We start from the raw sequence: 16,109 nt of genomic DNA on the forward strand, positions 1-16,109 counted from the left end.
AAGTGAGGTTTAGAGTAAGATTCGATTATCGATATTAGGAACATCGACTAGTAATATCGATTTATCGACTTTTGGAGGATGGAATGTGGTCGGAAGACGACTTCCTTGAAAGGTATGTGGTTTATTTCTTCGAGGCTGTCACAGCTGATAGAGAAGGAAAGTGAATTCACTTTTCATGTTGGAATGAAGCTTCTTGTAGCTTATTCTAAGCTCATTCACAATTTATTATGGTGTTGTTGTTGAAGTGGATTAGATAAGTGACGTTCACTCTGTACTCTCGTCGGAAGGGTGACCACTCGACAGCAATGGAGTACAGAGTGTACTCTTTTGGACAGAGTGTTCAACTGACTGACAGCTAGACTGACTGAATCTTTGCATAAATAGATAATTACCGTACTATTTTACTTACTTTGAGCATAGGCAGTTTTTATTTACTCCAGGGTTGTGTGGCAGGGAGGACCTGGAGTCCTAACTCCATCCTTGACAATCAATCATAATCACTTTCCAATTGTTTTCAATTAATCCAACAAATAATCGAGTCAATTAATCTCAAATTGCATTCATATAACTATTTCACTACACAATATCGGGGACCGAGCTTCGCTCTGGAGTACAAAAGCATAATCTTATCACAGTAAATTGAGATTAATTCCCAGAGGAATGCAAAAATCTCCCTCACAAAAGCCCAGTTGCATAAAAGCTTGTTAAATTGTAATCCTTCTCGTGAACCAAATCAGAGAAGACCATTTCAAAAAGATGGATCTACTGGTATTAATCAGGATTGAAAATAACCCGGCTTTTTTGCAACCGGCACTAAGTACCTGATTGAATGATTACAAAAGTTCAACAGCTGAGTCATAATTTTGACACAGTCCCACACACATGAACTCGCTCTCTCACTTCCATCACCAACAGACGATGAAATAATTATTATCAGCTGTTTTTCCAAGGATGAATAATAATCATCCTTTTAATGTCCTTCAGCGATTTTCCCAGGGATGAGACCTAGTGCAATCGAATCTTTACATTATAAACCTACTATGTTCTGAATTTCGTGAGAATCGTTAGAGCCGTTTTCGAGATCCGGTGAAATACAAACATATAAACAGAAGTTGTTCGTTTAATAATATAGGATGGAGTTTTAGTTGTGAATAATCATGATGAGTAACATAAATAACTGAAACAACTAATAACATGAAAACTATAAAAATATTATGATAATCAGTTCAATAAACTATTTTGAACTGTATTTTCAAGTGAACAGCATTTACAATCATCAGAACGGAACGGTAGATTATTATAGAACAAAGAAGTTTCATACTTCACACTACAATTATTATTTGTAACAAATTTTCTTTACAAAGGTCACCGTGTATAGAAATACACATTAACCATAACAATTGGAGATTTATCATAGACTTTTAAACTGAGAAATATCACTCGTCAACTTCTGAAAACTATTTTAATCTATCCTTAGCCAGACAGACCAGGAGTAGACCAAAGTTCTACTTTCGTAGAATGTATCTACAGAGGGTATCGTGTATAACATAAGATACATCAAAGCTATAAACAATATTAATACAGTTTGAGACTTTTCAACCAATTTTAGACTGAGAAATATCACTCGTCAACTTCTGAAAACTATTTCAATCTATCCTTAGCCAGACAACCAGAAACAGACCAAACTCTCATTTTTGTAGATTTTTCTACAAAGGGTATCGTATATAAAATAAGATACATCAAAGCTATAAACAATATTAATACAGTTTGAGACTTTTCAACCAATTTTAGACTGAAAAATATCACTCGTCAACTTCTGAAAACTATTTCAATCCCTCCACAGCCAGACAGACCAGAAGTAGACCAAACTCCCATAATTCCGGCACGGTCATCAACGATAAGAACACAGAATGTTTCCCCCACGCACAAGAGGTATGTTGTTGAGATGAGACTCAAAAATATAAACATACAATCTTGGTTGGAGCAGTAACGTAACATAGATATACTCTCTATACTTCCTCTCATCTTAGAATGTGTAGATATTCTAGAGTGTATAGATATATACTCGGTTGAGATCAAGACCAACGAACATCTCATAAATAAATTCTAAAAGTGCGCTTCGAAGTTGTTTTATAGTTATAGGTTATGTCTGTCGTCTGCTTCCTGACAGACATAAAACTAGAGACGCATAAAAATAGAATTCAGAGAACATTGAATATATGGATATACTGTACATCGGAAGGAATGCCATTGAGAGCAAAAATAATCTACATGGATTTAGTTTGTGGTTGACAATTGGTCTAAGTTCGATCATTTATTGAAGAAAGAATATGTATTTTTAGAATAAATTTGTAGTATAGTACAGGCTACATATGTATCGATGTGAAAGGACACACATTTATTATATAAAGAATATGTATTCTCAGAATAAAATTTGTAATGCAGTAAACATGTATCGATGTAAAAGGTTTGATTCTACAGGGTCTGAATTTTTATGAATTTTTGGGTGAGACCACACGAGCGTTTTCAGGCGTTTATCAGACGAGTCGACTGGACCACTACCTCAGTAAACAAAGCCATAGTGCATGACAGGTGGTTGATAGTAACGTCAGCACAAGTAGGGATCCTAGACCAATAAAAACACTAGCTAATATAGATCAGCTAAAATCGACAAATTTTTATTGGTGTAGGAGCCCTAATGCTGACGTCACCTGAATGAACTATGGCTATATCACTTACGCACAAGCCTAGATCTCATGTGATCCTCATCCTGAGCAAGAAAAGTACATCTACTGTAATGAATGAAGAGCTCATTCAACTTTCCATTGACCTTTGAAGGGTGCAAAGATCTTGAAAGAACTTTCTGTTCTATTTTGATATTCCAACATCGTTTACAACAATTCTGTGGGCGTTGTCTAAAAATATGCACGTGCTCAAAAAGGGGGTGATTGGGAAAGGGGGTGGGGGCGAAACATCTGCCCGGAATCGCAGCAGCTGCTGTTGTACCGCTTTTAGAATTTTGAAAAAAGAAGATTTTTGAAGTGTTGAGATTTTTGTCGTTGCTAAGAAGTACTCACATTGTTGCAGATTATAGTGTGGATTTAATCCTTCTGAAAAATTATTAAACAATTATTAGTATTCCTTATTATCATTCTCTCACTACTTTTAGAATTTTGAAGGAGGATAAATAACAAAAATTTCGTGATGGTTTAGATTTTTGTCGTTGCTAAGAAGTCTCACATTGTTGCAGATTAGAGTGTGGATTATATCCTTCTGAGAAAATATTTTTCAATTTTTAGCATTCCTTATCATTATTTCTCACTGCTTTTAGAAGTTTGAAGAAAGATAAACAACAAATATTTCTGGATGGTTCAGATTTTTGTCGTTGCTGAGTAGGTCTTACATTGTAGCAGATTATAGTTTGCATTTAATCCTACAGAGAGAAATTTTTACAATTATTAGTATTCCTTATTATCATTCTCACTGCTTTTAGAAGTTTGAAGAAGGATAAAGTACAAATATTCCTGGATGGTTCAGATTTTTGTCGTTGCTGAGTAGGTCTTACATTGTTGCTGATTATAGTTTGCATTTAATCCTACAGAGAGAAACTTTTACAATTATTAGTTTTCCTTATTATCATTCTCTTACTACTTTTCGAATTTGAAGAAGTATAGAGAACGAAGATTCCTGGAAAGTTTAGATTTTTGTCTTTGCTATTCAACTCAATAAAGAACTAGTACTAAGTATAAATAATAGGAAAAAAGAAAGAAAGTTGCGTTCAAGAAACATTAAAGCGATAATTCTCAACTTGACTCAAATACAGTAGCATCAAGTAAACAAGCAACAAAAGTTGCGTTCAAGAAATTTGAAGGCGATACTTTTCAACTCAACTCAAATACAGTAGCACTCATCCCTTGAGTTTCCCAAGTTCAACAACATAATTATTATTCGAAGTAGAGGTCTTCATTTATTCATTACAGTAAGACTCTAGACTCTAGAAGATAATACATTCCTTACATACCGTCTCATTACAGTCAATTGTCTTGGACATAATCAGGATTGAAAAGTCAACTGGACATCGCAAGATCTCGTAGGGAACATTGCACTACTGGAATATTTGAAATTCAAATTTTGTTTCGGACTATTATTGAGTTCAAAAACCGAGGGAGATACTTTGGAGCCAAAGGAGATTCACTTAAAACTGTCAGCATTTATTATATATAACATCAATGTTTCCCATACAAGCAATGCTGACGTGAATTTCTCTGCCGATCTATATGCGTGCATAAAATTAATGGCACACCTGCCCAAATATGATGTGTGATGTATATATCTGTATATAACATGTATATGTCATCTGTCTTGGACGTTTTCTATCAGCATCTCCTTGATGTATTTTTCTCCCGCTTCTTTTCTCTGTCTCACTGCTACTTTTTACATTTTTTTTCTTTTACTTTTACTAATGATCAATCATTTTTTCGTCAATTTCTCCTATCCTCTGAGCCATCAATGATACTATCATCTAAACTATACAGTAGCAGATACCCTCATCCTCTTAACATATTTTTTGATTGTATGGTATCAGATGTTGAGGTATTTCTCCATATTCTGAAATGATAAGACGTTAATGTAGTCAATATACCACTATATTACAACATCAACATCAACGTCTTTCAATTATGGAGAGATTAACGTCTAACGTCTTTTAACGTCTAACGTCTTATTAACGTCTTTCATTATTCTTTCAATTATGGAGAAATACCATTACATATCATACCATACAATCAAAAAAAAGATGAACTCTTAACATCTTTCAACATTTTTTATTGCTTTATTTGTTCTCATTTTATTTGCATCTTTCATTCTATTTTCCTTCCCTCTTGCTCCTTCACCTTCTCTTCCTCCTTTTGCTTCTCCAGATTTGTTGTTTATTTTCATCTCCTACAACTCAATAACCTATCTTTCCAACATTTTTCTGTCTTTTCAAACAAAGTTTTCCAATTTATCAATTTCTTTTCTCTGTGTGACAATCTTAATCGATTTCACTTTGAATATATATGAGCATGAGCATATATCTGAAGATGGCAATGATCATTATCTATTATAAAATAAAAACAGTAGATTGTAGTGATGCTTATGATGAGAGTGATGATATAAAGGTGCGTACAGAATTACGCGCCGCGAACATGAGCAATTCACTTTTAATCAGCTGATGCCAAGCTTTTCATATCTGTATGTTACAGTTTCTGTAAAAATACAGATATAATCAGCTGATTAAAAGTGAATTGCTCATGTTCGCTGCGCGTATATCTGTACGCACCTTTATATTAGATTATATTGATGTTATTAATTTATACATTTTTATTTATTTATTTTTTTAATTATAATTACAAACTGAATGTGAGTCGGAACAGACAATAGCCTAATCCCTGTTTGAAAGAAGAAGAAGAAGAAGATATATATGAGCTCATTTTAAACATTTTCCGTGAATCCTATTGTTTCAATATTCTCTTTTATGTACTTTTGCTTACTTCTTATACACATTTAATCTTAGAGATCATGGTTTCATGATTCATTCCGAACTGCAAAGTATTAGCACACTATTTTTATGTTTTTAAACATAGAACTAGTGTGTTAAATATTACTGGAAATAACATGTATTGTGGGTGGCAAAATAAAATCAAATCAAATAATTTTTATTTTGCATCAAAACAAATACAACATATTATAGTACAAGCTCCTTCTCTTGAGAATAATAACATACTGTAATTTAAAACTAAAAAATATATATAATAAGAGAAAAGGAGAAAAAACAAACTTATGATTTTCACAGAGCAAAATAAAATTACTACTAACAAAAAGAACAAAGCGTGCATACCATCCAGAAGGAGACTAGAAATGAATCCTGTTCTTCAATCTCAATAAACTCTAAACAAACGTTAAAAATACATCAGATGTAGTACCTTAACCACCTTAAAAACTCATTAACCACTACCGAGACTAACAGGATAATAAAAGCTGAATGAAACAACCAGTAAACGTATGAAAGGGGACTGAAAGCAGAGCAATATATGATGAGTATAAATATAAATCAAAGATGAGTAAAACACTGAGTAAAAATAGTTATAAACGATGAAGAAACGTGGAGTATAAGTGAAAATAAAAGCAACAGACAACAGCTGATTTGTTTTTAATGTTCACCGGATCCTTTGTTATGTCGCCCACGTATTTTAATGTGGAGATTTATTTTTGGTTGTCGAATATCACTAGTTGAATTCACTTTAAATTGTCAGCGTTGGTTGGAGGAGAAGTTTTGATGATATTTTTGAGGAATGCTGACTCAAGTGATGGTCACGACAGCGAGTGACGTCACCAAGCCAGGATGTTGCTTCGGTTCTTTTTTTACAAATGAACTGTTCATAAATATTTCATCTGCTCTTTTGTTATGGGCCTAAGATGCTGGAGCAGAATCCTGTATTGTTCTCAGAGTAGAACTTCGACATTAAACGTTCTTCTATTCGTCTGTTTCACTTTTATTATAAAATGATGATAATATAAAAAACAATAATATAATTTTCTGGGATGTATTTTGTTTGTTCATTTATTTGAATGAAGAATGTAGAAAATAATTAATAATTTGAAAAAATCTTACAATCAATTAACATTCTTGAACATTATTTTTGTTGACTTATCACATCCTATTATAATCATTATCATTATTGGAATAAATTATCAAAATACATAGTAATCTAATGTAGGGACCTAAATTAGTGAAGTAAATTCAATAACCAACTGATTTTATTTCGATGAAAATCAACAATAAATTATTGTAAAAATTATTCAATGGTTATGAATTGATTATTTCATGTTTAGAGTGGCTTAGTATTGAAAAGAATTACTTATCCATTGAGAATTACAATAACTAGTTTCACTTTTTACGACATTATGAATTTCAATAAGAGAATTGAACCCCAACTATAATCATAAACAGGTAGCAGGAGAATATATGAATGGACCATTGGTTGACTGATCTACCAAGGTCGAAGGCTGTCATTGGCTGAGACAAGGCACGCCCATTGTGGGCTGAGTTTTCCTCTCAGTATTTAATTTGGAATGCGCCTCAATGTTGTCATATGGGTCCATTTGTATTACAATATAATTAATTATAATTTAGTAGGCACGGAGAAAGACGAATTACATGCAATGAGTAAATTCTTTCAATTATCAACCATCCACTTTTAATTCCTATACAATCAATCAATATTCATCATTCATTTATCAACACAATTAACACAATGATCACTATATTGGAGATATTATAATCTGGAAGATGAAAACCTAGCTTAGTTTCATCTCAATGAGAAAAACAATTTCCCATCAAATGATCCAGTTTTCCAATTCCAGTATGAGTCAATTTTCATTCTGAACGCGAAAACAGTCTTCTGCCTGAACCAATTTTTAGACCCTCTTATGTTGTTTATGTCAACGTTTACATTCGAATCACAATGCGACTAAAAACGTACTGTGTCGTCTATTATCTATCTATCTATCGAAAACATGTAGAAATAAGTAGAAAATGTTGTAATACTGTCAAAGATAACAAGCAATATCCGATGATAAACTCGATCACAAAAGCTCAATAAATAAACTGTTGCCAAACATTCCTCGATTCTGCAGCGAGATTCACTTAAACTGTCAGCTTTACTTATAAAATAACATCATTGCATCACTTTCCAATAAATACTGACATAACCTCAAAATATCCGACATTCCGTCAATCTTCACTGTAAAACAACAAAAATCTCAAAAATTTCCTTGATTCGGAATAGTTTTATTATCTGACACATATAGTCAAGATTTATTAACTCACACATACACATTATATTGTTAGATTCAGTTCAAACTGACAGAATTGGTTGAAAGGGAAACATCAAAGATTTTTGGAAGGAATAATGACAGGGAGATGAGTGAAAAGATTGCTTTAAACTCTGTCAGCATTAGTTGAATTTGAAACATTGTTATTTTTTGCTAGAGATACTGACAGTTCAAATTAAATCTCACCACTACACACAGTGAAACCACATTTTGTAGACCGCTGTTTGTCTTTTTCGATATCATTTTACAAGGTCGTGTAGGCTAATATTCATCTATCGATTGCATTTTTTTACAGTGTGTTGTTGAGTCAGTGTGGCGCTAGAAGAATGCAGTATACTGTTAATCTACATCAGTTTGTCAAACTTTGGACCAATAAATTTGTGTTGGCAACTGTGACAAAGTGTTGAATGGATAATTCGCCATATTTTGGCCTGGTTTTATAGATTTATGATTTATTTGTCTGTGTTAAAATAGAAGAAATTCACAGATATCTGTGTTGGCAAACCTTGTGACAAGTCAATATCCGTAGATTGTCTTTATAATTTATATTATATAGTGTTGTGAATCAGTGAATAGTTTCTTTCGTAAATTCATTTCGTCCAAGTGGAATGTTGTTGGGGATGAGAAGTCTCTAGAACGTATATCTACAATAAATAATTGGATTGTTAGTGGTTTTATCAAGGAGAACCACAGATTTTCTATAGAGAATTTGATCCTGTCTGTTGGTAAGTACGTATATCTGGTGTGCAATTTTTGTTAATTCACAATCGAAAAATTTGTTTCTGTAGTTGAGGATGTGTTCATAGAAAGATAGTTTAACAGATTCGTCACGAAATTATGTCACCGCTCCCCTCTGGTTCCACTGATAGGCCCGAAAGTGATTCTGAAGCTATTACTTATCTGAATTATTTGTAGCTTTGTTTCCTGGAGTGGAATTCAGAAATAGGTTACTAGGATACTGCATAGAATTTGAAACTATACGTACAATAGAAATTATACAAGGAAGTGAACCATAAGTTCAATTTTATACTGAGATAGTACTTTTTGTTTCAATTATTAGTCCAGTCACTATTGATGCTTGCAATATATATTGTAGTTGTGATTTTTTAATATGTTATTTGGATACATGAGAGAAGTCCAGAACCAATTTCTTAAATACATAAGGTATATTTATTTTTTACTAGATGAATTATGAGTTCAAGTAGTATCACAGATCAAAGCATTTTTCTGGTAATAACAGATTTTATACTGATGCAACACATTTTTCTAATCATTGCAATAGCGAATCATGTGCTGTTATTTTAAAAACTTTATATGAAGGGAGAGGGGATGATGTTTGAAAGAAAGTACATTTATGTTTTGTGGTCAAGGAATGATGAAGAAGAGGTGAGATGTATGTAAAGAGAGGAGGGAAATATACAAAAACGTGAATAAAAGATACAAAAATTTGAAGAAAAGATACAAAAATTTGAAGAAAAGATACAAAAATGTGAAGAAAAGTTACAAAAATGTGAAGAAAAGATACAAAAATGTGAAGAAAAGATTCAAAAATGTGAAGAAAAGATACAAAAATGTGAAGAAAAGATACAAAAATGTGAAGAAAGGATACAAAAATGTGAAGAAGAGAGAAACAAATTTTGTTCTTGCTTTAAAATATAAAAAATATATATTCCAATTTTTCTGTCAAATTTAAAAATAATTTTTGGATTATAGAATAAACGGAGAAAGACGATGGAGATGGAAACGCGTACAAGATAAAGAAGCTGGAAACAATAAGAAATTTATTGTAGAAACCGAATTATATCATGAAAGAGAAAAAATCAAATGGAATAGATGAGATCAAATTCCAGAGTCTGAGGAAGAATTCATTTGAAAAGATTTGAACGAATTTCGAAAGAGAACTTGACCGACAAGGAAAGAAAAGCTTGAAAATTTACTAGAATGACGTGGGATTATAAGTTGAGAGGAAGAAGGAAAATGTTATTCAATTCACAATAATTTTGTGGAAAAGGCGATGAAGTAAGAAAAAAGAATGAACGACAAAATGAAGTGAAGAGAAACAGTGAAATGGGATAGAAAAGAGACACTATTTTGACTCGAGAGTCTGAGAAGTTGGCAGACTGAGATATCGATTTGTTGGCCTTCTCTTTGTGTGGCTTCTTCTCCTCCTCCTCCTTCTTCTTCTTCTTCTTCTTCTTCTTCTTCTTCTTCTTCTTCTTCTTCTTCTTCTCCAGTGGCACCCTCTCTAGTCTCATTTTTCCTTAGCTTTTTACTGCTTCTTCCCCGTGTTTGTAGCGAAACACGTGTAGCAGATTAGGATGTTTCTAGTATGTAGTCATTTCTACAGAAGTATGTTGCATCTTGAGTTAAGGTGGAGCAATTGATATAATTATATCAATTGATATATATCTGATAATTGACTACCAGATATCATTGTACTTGGAATGACAACAAGATACCTGAAGTTTGGTACATTTTTTGGTAGCATGTCTAGAATACAGGTTTTTCAATGAGTATACTGTGGAAGGATTCTTTAACAAGAATCTCTTTAATAAGAGTTTCTTAATAAGAGATTATTTAATAAGAGTTAACTTTACTGTGAAGATTACAGTTGGAGATCTCGATATCCTATTATATTAAGCGAGCTATTACTGTAAATATATTTTTATATTTGGTTATTTATGTCCAACGGATCTCGAAAACGGCTCTAGCGATTTTCACGTAATTTGGAACATAGTTGGTTTATGATATAAAATTTCGACTGCACTAGGTCTCAACCTTGGGGAAAATCGCTGAAGGACATGAAAAGGATAATTCATCCTAGAAAAAACAGATGATAATTTCGTCGTCTGTCGATAACAGAAGATGCGGTGCCTTTGTGGGAGATCAGCTGTGTATATTTGGTTATTTATGTCCAACGGATCTCGAAAACGGCTCTAGCGATTTTCACGTAATTTGGAACATAGTTGGTTTATGATATAAAAATTCGACTGCACTAGGTCTCAACCTTGGGGAAAATCGCTGAAGGACATGAAAAGGATAATTCATCCTTGGAAAAACAGATGATAATTTCGTCGTCTGTCGATAACAGAAGAAGCGGTGCCTTTGTGGGAGATCAGCTGTGTATATTTGGTTATTTATGTCCAACGGATCTCGAGAACGGCTCCAACGATTTCCACGTAATTTGGAACATAGTAGGTTTTATGATATAAAAATTCGACTGCACTCATCCCTGGGAAAACTCGCTAGGGAATTTTAATAGATTCGATAAAAATAATCTGATTTGTTGACATGACATGATATATCATAATATTCAAAATTAATTATTATTTTACAGATTTAAGTGATTAGTGAGTGTTATTTTGTTATTCAATTTGGTTTGTAAAAAAACTAAATTATTAGAACTTTCATGTTTTCAAAAATTTGACTTGAATTCAAGTGTATGGGATATGTCCCACTTTTTGGAATAGTTATAGTATATAAATCAAAATTCGGGGAAGAAAGAGTTTTGGGCTGTGCCTGTTAGTCCTTCCCCAATCATTTTAAAGAATTGAGTTCTGTTTATCAATAAATAAATAACGAGAGAATCTCGGTGCCCCGATCTTGATACACATGATTATTAGTGAACAAGTATTCAATTCACATGGAATAGACTACTTAATTATTTTTATTTTGTCACTAGCCGTCAGGCTCGCTTCGCTCGCCATATCCGTCTAGCCTGGACCCCCGACTGGATCGTCCAAGAATGGGAACAGCAGGCTCGCTTCGCTCGCATGCATTTTTCATTTGAGCATTTTTATCATAATGTTAGGACGATCCAGTCGGAGGTCCAGACTAAACGTCTGGCTAAACGGATATGGCGAGCGAAGCGAGCCTGACGGCAAGTAATACATTATTCCCAGGATTAGCTCTGACTGAAGTAGCAGTGCCCAAACAATTTTTCCGCGATAAATGCATTTCAATCTTCAACTTGGTGCCAGCCTAACAAAGTCAACTCAACTTAATGCCAACCTGACAAAATTATTAATTTAGTTACCAGTTAACAACTGTTTCGAAGTGGTACTCTCTCTAGATTATAGTTCTATAATAACATATGGTATGGACATTTTTCAATTATAATTAAGAGATTGGAATAAGAAGAATATACATGCTAAAAGACGAACTTTAAACCCTTAAAAACCACCCTTAGAGTTAAAATATTGCCAAAAGATTTCTTAGTGTGCCTCTAAAGGGCCAACTGAACATACCTACCAAATTTGAACGTTTTTGGGCTGGTAGATTTTTAGTTCTGCGAGTGAGTGAGTCAGTCAGCGAGTGAGTGCCATTTCGCTTTTATATAATAGATTAGTAGATTGTAAATCATGTTTAAAATCATAAAATGGAGGTATATTCTACTAAAATTACAAATGAGAGACTATATTTGAGAAACTGGACGATTTGCATTCGAGACTGTATGAAATGGGTCACCGTCCGACCACACCCAAGAGAATTATGGGCTGAGTTTATGGAGGTGCTGTAAATTAGCCACACTAGCCATAGCAGACTGTCACTTAATCGATAGCTGGTAATTAATTGATTTGGACTAGATACACTAGTTGATGGGGTGGGTAGCATAATCAATAACCAAAGGACATTCAGATAGAACAGATGAGCTTTGAAACATGCAAACTTGGTGAAGCATTCCTACTATCATTCTAAATTATCACGGAAATTTTATTGCAACATTTCAGAATGCATTGATTCCCAAGAATAAGTGATATCGGGCAAATGTAAAGATAGAAAGAAGAAGAAGAAGAAGAAGAAGAAGAAGAAGAAGAAGAAGAAGAAGAAGAAGAAGAAGAAGAAGAAGAAGAAGAAGAGAAGAAGAAGAAGAAAAAGAGGAAGAAGAAGGAGGAGGAGGAGAAGAAGAAGAAGAAGAAGAAGAAGAGAAGGAAGAAGAAGAAGGAGAAGAAGAAAAAAGAAGAAGAAGAAGAGAAGAAGAAGAAGAAGAAGAAGAAGAAGAAGAAGAAGAAGAAGAAGAAGAAGAAGAAGAAAAAGAGGAAGAAGAAGGAGGAGGAGGAGAAGAAGAAGAAGAAGAAGAAGAAGAAGAAGAAGAAAAAGAGGAAGAAGAAGGAGGAGGAGGAGAAGAAGAAGAATAAGAGTTCTCACGTATCCAACTTCCAACCATTGGAAAAAGAAGAAGAAGAAGAGAAAGAAAAAAAGGAGAAGAAGTTGAGTAGAAGATGAAAAATAAGAAGAAGAGAAGAAAGATGTAAGGAGAATCTAGCTCTAGGGTTCAGCCAATAGGAGAACAGTAAGTGAAAGTTTGAATATTAGGGAGGAGCTAGTCTGTATAACAGTCAACCAATCACAGTCTAGTCTTAGTAGGCCTACGTTAGAAAGCAACCAGTCAGAGAACAGTAGTTCGAGAATATTCTACAGACGTTTGGAAGCAGTCAGTATATTCAGATGCAGTCTGTAAACCAATAATAATATAAAACCAGGGACTTTTTCGACCATTTTACAGTCCAGAGGCTTGTTCGTATTATAAATTTATGTTAATTTTTCATATTGATTTCGAGAAAGTCACATAGAACACATGATATGTGACTAATTTATGTTTAATGGATGAAAATATTTTCCCAGTACTTGGAGAACCTCTTTGAACCTATATTGTACCGAAGCTGATGTTGTAGTTAAAATACATATTAAATGAATATAAATAAAAATAGAAATCTGAGTACCCTTTTAAAATTATTTAGTCACAAAAGGATACTTAGATTTAAATTTTTATTTATATTCAAAAGTAGCCCTAAAAAAAGACAATATTAAATGAAATTTATTCTGAAATCCGATACCATTAATTCATCGAAAAATTGATAAGCTAGCTTTGGTTGGTGGAGTTGTTATCAATCTTTTGTGTGGTAAACCACAAATTAACCCGAAATGAGTTGAATAACGATTGTTAATGTTAAACAATAAAAGCTAGTTTGTCAAATCTTCAATTAAAAAATGGTTGTGACAATTTTATTCGACAGTACTTTCATTTGATTCAAATTCGTTTTTGAAGTATGGAATTTATAATGTATATCTATTGCAAATTATCCACAGTTGTATTTTGTCTTATATTTCAATTCAATTCAAAGTAATTTTTGAAGGATGGGATTTATAATGTATATCTATTGCAAAAATGGTTGTGACATTTTATTGGACAGTACTTTCATTCAATTCAAATTAGTTTTTGGTTGTATGGAATTTATAATGTATATCTAATGCAATTATTATTCATTTATCACAGTTATTTTGTCTAATATTTCAATTCAATTCGAAGTAATTTCTGAAGGACGGAATTTATAATGTATATCTATTGCAAAACTGGTTGTCACAATTTTATTGGACAGTACTTTTATTCGATTCAAATTAGTTTTTGAAGTATGGAATTTATAATGTATATCTATTGCAATTTATCCACAGTTATTTTGTCTTATATTTCAATTCAATTCAAAGTAATTTTTGAAGGATGGAGTTAATAATGTATAATCTATTGCAAGCTCATTAATTCATCACATACCTCAACTAACAGATCATTTATTTTCATATAATATACTCCTTACACTGGTAACGTGCATGTAATTGTTTCAAATAGCATGACAATACGACAATCTTGTAAAGTGACATTCATTAGACATGAATCATTGCCAATTGAGTCCCAATCATGTTGTGACCTCTTAGCATGACCTCTGTATCGGAATGACTCCTGTGTTGTGAGTTTCACTGCAATCTGTCAGCATTGGGTCAATCGGAAGCAATTCTGTTATTTATGGATAATGATGCTGATAGATTATTGACTCCGGTAGCAGATAATGATACCCACTCAATCGATAACTCTGTTCTCTGTACAATTATGATGAACATAACAAATTGTAGAATAATGGTGTTGTACGGTTGGAGGTGGAATAGAAGAAGAAGAAAAAAAGAGACGAATTGAAGAGGAGAAGAAGGTAAAGGAAAAAGGAGAAATATTAGAAAAGTTTAAATGAGCTGAAAACGGTAGCAAAACAAAAATACCCAGCAATGACCAATCATTTGATATAACTGCAACACCCATTACTCTTATTAACTGTGGTTATTACAGTATATGAGGACAACAAGAAATTTCAAAAAAATAACCGAATTGGAAGTAAGACACGGTCGCTAATGGTCTGACGTATTAAAGAATGTTCCACAAAAAATAGGAATCCCAAGATTTGCAGTCGGAAATAGGCTGCAATACCGTTATCATCTTTCATTTTCAAGATTGCTTTGTATTATCTTCAGTTTTTGTATGGTTAGCTAGCTACACTTCAGTCAGCATTGGTCAGATGGGAAGCAGTGACGTCATTTGTAAGGAAAGCTGACTGCCACTATAGTTGTGTGCTATTTCTCAATAGTGACTTCCATACTGTTCATTATTTCACCGTTTTTGGAGTTTATACTTCTTTTTCTTCTTGTTCGTGTTGTTGTTGTTCTTCTTCTTCTTCTTCTTCGTTGGTTATTTTTTAGTAAGATCCACTTTGAACGCATTCCTTGGAAAAAACATCAATATTTCATTCAGATACTGTTTTTGATGGGATATAGTGATTTTATCTATAATATAAGTCTAATAAAGAGAAGAACTGGCTTATACACGTACGGGATAGGAAATTCACGAATAACGCATCATCTCGTTTGAACTACTCAACATGACACCAAAATAGATGTTTAAAAATGTTTGCAACTTTTTAATAAATGTGTGATTTTTTAGACAATATTCTAGTTTCATCTATTTAACCAATGCTCACAGTTCAAAGTGAATCTCGTCATTATGGATAAAGTCTTGGTTATCCGTTCTCTTTCGGTTCCTAGTTATTTTCAATTCTGTCGGTTGTCTACTGACATTCTTGAAAATAAAAACTCCAGCTGTCTCAGTGAATTATGGATGACAGTCAGTATTCCCGTGGCACAACACTTGGCAGCTTATCTATTTCTAGTTAAGCTTAGGTGGTCAAATTGGAAACTGTTGGTGTTACTGACGAACAATTAGCATCATTGGAGACAATAATATTACAACGAAAATGGAGTTGAATCCAGTTGGAGTTGGAGTTGGATATAATCAACTTATCTTAATAATTACAATAAGGCTACACAATTTTTGCCACCACTAACTTGCTAGCTATAAGTTTGCTTATAGTTTTATCAATTGATTCATGCATCTATTCATTGAGAGAAATACAAAT

General features: G+C 33.1%; 1 protein-coding gene across 5 annotated transcripts in view; it reads left to right on the forward strand.

Moving 5' to 3' along the window:
• LOC111052221 (disheveled-associated activator of morphogenesis 1) overlaps positions 1-16,109 on the forward strand; it is a 238,014-nt gene that overhangs the window by 26,167 nt on the left and 195,738 nt on the right. Inside the window, exon 1 of one of the 5 annotated variants that reach the window (XM_039437505.1) lies at positions 8,444-8,600. The exons of the other annotated variants lie outside the window; for them this stretch is intronic. The gene's annotated coding sequence lies outside the window, so the exon portion shown is untranslated. Of the gene's footprint in view, positions 1-8,443; positions 8,601-16,109 lie in introns of those variants that run through there. 5 annotated transcript variants of the gene reach the window in all.

This window comes from Nilaparvata lugens, chromosome 11 (genome assembly GCF_014356525.2).
Source record: "Nilaparvata lugens isolate BPH chromosome 11, ASM1435652v1, whole genome shotgun sequence".
NCBI classification, from domain to species: Eukaryota; Metazoa; Arthropoda; class Insecta; order Hemiptera; family Delphacidae; genus Nilaparvata; species Nilaparvata lugens.